This window comes from Durio zibethinus, unplaced genomic scaffold, assembly GCF_047325235.1.
Source record: "Durio zibethinus cultivar Kanyao isolate XHJ-2024 unplaced genomic scaffold, ASM4732523v1 HiC_scaffold_3, whole genome shotgun sequence".
In the NCBI taxonomy this organism is placed as follows: domain Eukaryota; kingdom Viridiplantae; phylum Streptophyta; class Magnoliopsida; order Malvales; family Malvaceae; genus Durio; species Durio zibethinus.
Window position 1 is genome coordinate 9,844,351 of NW_028323044.1, and position 7,500 is coordinate 9,851,850.

A 7,500-nucleotide genomic window follows, 5' to 3' on the forward strand; every position below is an offset into this window, starting at 1 on the left:
CGGCACATGCTGAGCCTTGGTGCGGGCGGTTGCCTCGAGCACCATCGGCAGACCCTGGGCCCTGGTGCGGCCGGTTGCCCCGATAACCATCGGCACACGCTGGGCCCTGGAGCGGCCGGTTGCCTCGATCACCATCGGCAAAAGCTGGGCCCTGTGCGACAGGTTGCCTCGACCACCATCGGCACACGCTGGGCCCTGGTGCGGGCGCTTGCCTCGACCACCATCGGCACACGCTCGGCCCTGGTGCGGTCGGTTGCCTCGAGCACCATCGGCACACGCTGGGCCCTGGTGCGGGCGCTTGCCTCGACCACCATCGGCACACGCTGGGCCCTGGTGCGGTCGCTTGCCTCGACCACCATCGGCACACGCTGGGCCCTGGTGCGGCAGGTTGCCTCGAGCACCATCGGCACACCCTGGGCCCTGGTGCGGGAGCTTGCCTCGAGCACCATCGGCACACGCTGGGCCCTGGTGCAGCAAGTTACCTCGAGCACCATCGGCACACGCTGGGCGCTGGTGCGGGCGCTTGCCTCGACCACCATCGGCACACGCTGGGCCCTGGTGCGGCAGGTTGCCTCGATCACCATCGGCACACGCTGGGCCCTGGTGCGACAGGTTGCCTCGAGCACCATCGGCACACTATCGGCCCTGGTGCGGGCGGTTGCCTCGAGCACCATCGGCACACGCTGGGCCCTGGTGCGGCAGGTTGCCTCGAGCACCATCGGCACACGCTGGGCCCTGGTGCGGGCGGTTGCCTCGACCACCATCGGCACACGCTGGGCCCTGGTGCGGGCGCTTGCCTCGAGCACCATCGGCACACGCTGGGCCCTGGTGCGGCAGGTTGCCTCGAGCACCATCGGCACACGCTGGGCCCTGGTGCGGCAGGTTGCCTCGAGCACCATCGGCACACGCTGGGCCCTGGTGCGGTCGGTTGCCTCGAGCACCATCGGCACACGCTGGGCGCTGGTGCGGGCGCTTGCCTCGACCACCATCGGCACACGCTGGGCCCTGGTGCTGCAGGTTGCCTCGATCACCATCGGCACACGCTGGGCCCTGGTGCGACAGGTTGCCTCGAGCACCATCGGCACACTATCGGCCCTGGTGCGGGCGGTTGCCTCGACCACCATCGGCACACGCTGGGCCCTGGTGCGGGCGCTTGCCTCGAGCACCATCGGCACACGCTGGGCCCTGGTGGGTTTAGGCACATCTTCAAATTTCTGCCGTGCCAATGCCATTTTTATGGCTTGTAAATTCATACAATGGTCCCCTAAGCCTTCACGTGAAGTTTCGTTGGAAGATGACTCGTTTTCGTTGTAAATTCATACGCTGGTCCCCAATGCCGCCAGTCAGGTTCTCCGGTGATGCTCCGGCGATGCTCCGGCGATGCTCCGGCGATGCTCCGGCGATGCTGTCCCGAGTGAAAAAAATGCGGCACCAGCACATGCTGGAGCCAAGCATGGGCACCGTGGCTCAAAATCGAACTTCGGCCAAGGCCTCGACCATCAATGGCACATGATGACGCATGGTGATGGCACATGCATCGACCATCATCGGCATAGGCTGCCCTTCGGTACGGGCACTTACCTCGACCGCCATCGGCACAAGCTGGGCCCTGGTGTGGGTTGTTGCCTCGATCACAATCGGCACATGCTGAGCCTTGGTGCGGGCGGTTGCCTCGAGCACCATCGGCAGACCCTGGGCCCTGGTGCGGCCGGTTGCCCCGATAACCATCGGCACACGCTGGGCCCTGGGGCGGGCGCTTGCCCCCAGCACCATCGGCACACGCGGGGCCCTGGTGCGGGCGGTTCCCTCGACCACCATCGGCACACGTTGGGCCCTGGTCCGGGCGGTTGCCCCCAGCACCATCGGCACACGCTGGGCCCTGGTGCGGGCGGTTGCCCCCAGCACCATCGGCACACGCTGGGCCCTGGTGCGGACGGTTGCCCCCAGCACCATCGGCACACGCAGGGCCCTGGTGCGGGCGGTTGCCCCGAACACCATCGGCACAAGCCGGCCCTTGGTGCGGGCTCCTGGCTCGACCACCATCGGCACACGCTGGGCCCTGGTGCGAGCGGTTGCCTCGAACACCATCGGCACACGCCGGCCCTTGGTGCGGCCGGTTGCCTCGACCACCATCGGCACACGCTCGGCCTTGGTGAGGGCGCTTGCCTCGACCACCATCGGCACACGCTGGGCCCTGGTGCGGGCGCTTGCCTCGACCACCATCGGCACACGCTCGGCCTTGGTGCGGGTGTCACGCCCTGGGCGGGCGCGCCAGGCACATCAGCCAGACCAGCAGGCGAGCCAGCAGCTAAGGCCCGCAGACCAGGCGTGCTGGCGGGTATCAGTGCGCAAAGCCTATCAAACGAGCTCCAAACGCCCGCCCATCTTGCAGGCCAACTCATGAGACCAAGGCCTGGCATTTGGGCTGCCCGCACCACATCCAGAAGGGCCCGAGGTGCTGGATACGCAAGGGAAGCTTCTGGAACGAGGCAGGATCAGCATCAGCATCCTGGCAGATTTGGTTGACCCTGAAAATCAGGAACCAGCATCTTGATTAAATGTAATCCCATGATTGTAGCCTTTATTTTAGGGATTTGCCATTAAGTTGTAGCTGGAGCCTCAACTATAAATAGAGGGCTGCTCCACCCTCATTTGTACACCATCAAACACTTCTGTTTCAGTGAATACAAGAGCATTTCCAGAATTCTGTTTTTCCTGTCCTGTTTCTCTTTAACTTGCGTAATCAGCCCTTCCCTTTGTTCTAGTGCCCGCACGCTTGTGTTTTAGGCTGACTTAGGCATCAAGGACGAGATTCCAAGCCTAAGGCCGCACGGATTCTGAGTCTAAGGTCGGAGACCGTGACAGTTGGTATCAGAGCGAGTTCGATTCTGCGTGTTTGTGTTGTGCAGGTTAGATCGTGATTGAGGAGATGGCATCCCAAAGCGACGTTGCTAGCCAACAACCAGAGGCCCAGGAGCATGGGCGAGGAAGAGGCAAGAAAGCTGGTTCTAGAGATATCTGGTCTACCATGGACGGTAGGCTGGCCAAGGTGGAGGTGACCATAGGCGACATGGGGGAGAAGCTGGAGGAAGTAGAAACTCACATTGCATCGCTAGACTCCATGGGGGAGGAGATCCAAAGTGAGCTAGCAGCTGCTCTCAACAATGGCCTGGATGAGATCACCCGAAAGAATGAATCCTTGGAGGCGGAAGTTCTGACTTTGCGAGATGGCATGGAGGCCATGCGCAATGGCATGGAGGCCATGCGCCAGCGGATGGAGGAGCTTACCAGTGAGCTCGTTACTTGCAAGACTGCCATTGGGAATGGCATGTTTGCTGGAGTGTCCAGATCCAGATTGGATGTCCCCAAGCCTAAGGAGTTTAAGGGGACTAGGGCGGCCAAAGAAGTAGACAACTACCTTTGGGGTATGGAGCAGTACTTCCAGGCCATGGGCATGCAAGACGAGGCGATAAAGGTAAGCACCGCTGCTATGTATCTCACTGATGTAGCCTTATTGTGGTGGAGGCGCAGGTGTGATGATGTCAGGCGTGGGAACGCCAAGATTGGAACCTGGGCAGAGTTCCAAAAAGAGTTCAGAGAACAATTTTACCCGGAGTATGCCGATGATGAGGCACGGGCAAAGTTGCGCAGGTTGAGCCAGCAAGGGAACATAAGAGAGTATGTTCAAAAATTCTCTGAACTGATGCTACAGATCTCGGATCTAGGCGAGAAGGACGCATTCTTTGCTTTCATGGATGGGCTGAAGCCATGGGTGAAGCATGAGCTACAAAGGAGGGGAGTTCATGACTTGGCTAAAGCCATGACCACTGCCGAGGCGTTGATAGAGTTCAAGCCTCTGAACAAGTTCGAGTCTACCAAGCCCAAGGGTAAGGGCAGGGACGATAGGGACCGGAAGAAGCAGTCCAATGGGAAGGACCGTGACCGGGAGTCCAAGGATGGAGACCGAGACCGTTCAACCAAGGATGGCAAGAGGAAGCCATCAGCAGGCAAGTGGAAAGCAAAGGGGGACCGAGAACCACTAGCATGCTACCTATGTGGAGGGAGCCACATAGCGCGCAATTGCCCGCAGAAGGGCAAGCTGGCTGCTGTAGACAGGGAGTCTGACGAGGAGCCAGAGTCAGGGGCAGTAAAGCTTGGGTCGTTGGTGCTCAATGCTGTCCAGAGTAAGGGGAGCCGCAAGCCAAAGGGCTTGATGTTTGCGGATCTGATGGTTGCGGGTCAGAAGGTGAGCGCACTGGTGGACACAGGTGCCTCACATCTTTTCATTTCAGGTGATGGAGCCCGGAAGCTCGGACTAAAGGTGCAGAAAGGGACTGGTACCATTAAGACGGTGAACTCCAAGGAAGTTCCAGCCATTGGAGTAGCACGGGGAGTGGAGTTGCAGCTTGGAGATTGGAAAGGCAAGGAGACCATTGAGGTAATACCCCTTGACGACTATGAGTTTGTGATTGGGTTGGATTTCCTTGTTCGGATTAACGCCCTCCTTGTGCCTTTTGCCGATTGTGTTTGCATCTTGGATGCACGGTGCCAATGCCTAGTACCATTGAGGAGAGGGTCTGGAGTTGGGTCACGGGTGGTGTCAGCCATCCAATTTGCCAAGGCGGTAAGCAGACAAGAAGACACCTTCTTGGCAGCCCTGAAATATGATGAGCCAAGGGAGAAGGAGACCGAGTCACCCTTGGAGGTACTAAAGGTGCTGAAGACCTTTAGTGATGTGATGCCCGCAAAGCTGCCTAGCAAGCTACCACCTAAGAGGGAGGTGGACCACAAGATCGAGCTGGTGTCCGAGGCCAAGCCACCAGCCGAGCCCCTTACCGAATGTCTCCACCAGAGTTGGAGGAGTTGAGGAAGCAGCTCAAGGAGTTAGTTGATGCTGGCTTCATCAGGCCATCGAAAGCACCCTATGGTGCACCGGTTCTATTCCAGCGCAAGCATGATGGGTCGTTGCGGCTGTGCATAGACTACCGGGCTTTGAACAAGCTGACCATCAAGAACAAGTACCCCATCCCACTCATTGCGGACTTGTTCGATAAACTTGGGAGCGCAAGGTGGTTCACCAAGCTGGATTTGAGGTCAGGCTATTATCAAGTCAGGATCGCAGAGGGAGATGAGCAAAAGACAGCATGTGTCACTCGGTATGGTTCGTATGAGTTCTTGGTGATGCCTTTCGGACTCACGAATGCCCCAGCAACATTCTGCACCCTTATGAACAAGGTACTTCAGTCATTCCTTGATCGGTTTGTTGTGGTTTATTTGGATGACATTGTGATCTACAGCCAGACTTTGGGAGAGCATGTAGACCACTTGAGACAGGTGTTCGAGGTGTTGCGGGCGCACAAGCTGTTTGTCAAGAGGGAGAAGTGCTCATTCGCCCAGCAGGAGATCCCATTCCTGGGCCACATAGTGGGAGGTGGCAGGATACGCATGGATGAAGGCAAGATAGATGCCATCCTGGAGTGGCAACCACCAGCCAAGGTCACTGAGTTGAGATCGTTCCTTGGGCTGGTTAACTACTACAGGCGCTTCATTAAGGGTCACTCAGCAATAGCCACACCATTGACTGACTTGCTCAAGAAAGGGAAAGCATGGGAGTGGAGCGCAGGGTGCCAGGAAGCCTTTGACAGGTTGAAGCGGGCTGTGACCGAGGAGCCAGTCTTGGCCTTGCCAGACCATGCCAAGCCGTATGAGGTGCATACGGACGCATCAGACTTTGCCATAGGGGGCGTGCTGATGCAAGAGGGACGTCCAGTCGCGTTTGAGAGCAGGAAGCTGAACGAGACTGAACGCAAGTACACGGTCCAAGAGAAGGAGATGACTGCAGTGGTGCACTGCTTGCGCACTTGGCGCCATTACCTGTTGGGGTCGAGGTTCGTGGTGAGAACGGACAATGTGGCGACCAGCTACTTCCAGACGCAGAAGAAGCTGTCCCCCAAGCAGGCGAGATGGCAAGATTTTCTTGCAGAATTTGATTTCCAGATGGAGTACAAGCCAGGACGGGCGAACCTAGTGGCAGACGCCCTGAGCAGGAAGGCTAACCTTGCTGCCATTAGCCAACCAGAGGGGTCACTGGTGCCGCGCATCAAGGAGGGACTTGCGCATGATCCTACAGCCAAGGCTCTGATGGAGTACGCCCAGCAAGGTAAGACTAGGCGGTTTTGGTTGCAGGATGGGTTGCTGTACACCAGGGGCAGTAGACTGTTTGTGCCGCAGCACGGGAAGCTCCGCAAGGAAGTTTTGCAAGAGTGTCATGATTCAAGGTGGGCTGGACACCCAGGAGTGAGCCGCACCTTGGCGCTAATCGAGGACCGGTACTACTGGCCGCACATGAGGGACGATGTGGAGGCCTATGTGAAGACTTGTCTTGTGTGCCAACAGGACAAGGTGGAGCTCAAGAAACCAGGGGGTCTCTTGGAGCCATTGCCAGTGCCAGAGCGACCATGGGAGAGTGTTTCTCTGGACTTTATAGTCGGTCTACCCAAGACAGAGGGGTTTGGAAGCATCATGGTAGTGGTGGACAGGTTTTCCAAATATGGAATCTTCATTCCAGCAACCAAGGAGTGCCCAGCCGAGGAGGCAGCTCGATTGTTCCTGAAGAACATGGTGAAGTACTGGGGAGTGCCGAGGACCATTGTTAGTGATCGGGACGGGCGTTTCACGGGCAGGTTCTGGACTGAGTTGTTCAAGCTGTTGGGGTCAGACTTGAACTTTTCCACCAGCATACATCCGCAGACCGATGGGCAGACAGAACGTGTGAATGGACTACTGGAGGTCTACCTCAGGCACTATGTGAGTGCCACACAAAGGGACTGGCCAAAGCTACTGGATATTGCGCAGTTTTCCTACAACTTGCAAAGGAGCGAGGCAACGAACCAGAGCCCATTTGAGGTTGTGACAGGGCAACAACCACTAACACCCGGTTCGATTGCTGCAGGTTATACAGGACCGAATCCAGCAGCATACAAGTTTGCCAAGGCATGGCAGGAGCAAGCTGACTTGGCCAGAGTTTGTCTACACAAGGCGGCCAAGAGGTCGAAGAAGTGGGCAGACCAGAAGAGGCGGGATGTGCAGTTCCAGGTTGGAGACTTGGTGTTGGTGAAACTGCATCCCATTGTGCGCCACAGGGGGCTGCACAAAGGCCTAGTCCGGAGGTATGAGGGACCTTTCCGAGTAGTCAAGAGAGTAGGCAAGGTTGCCTACAAGCTGGATATGCCACCCAAGCCGAGGGTACACCCGGTGTTCCATGTGAGCATGCTCAAGCCGTTCCATGAGGATGAGGGAGATCCAGGACGGGCAGAGTCAAAGCGTGCACCGTTGGGAGCAAGGGCCTCATATGAGAAGGAGGTCCACAGCATTATGGCTGACCGGGAAGTGAGACGGAAGAACTATCAACCAAGACATGAGTACTTGGTGCGCTGGAAGGGACTTCCAGACAGTGAGGCGAGCTGGGAACCAGCAGAGGACTTATGGCAGTTCGGGGAC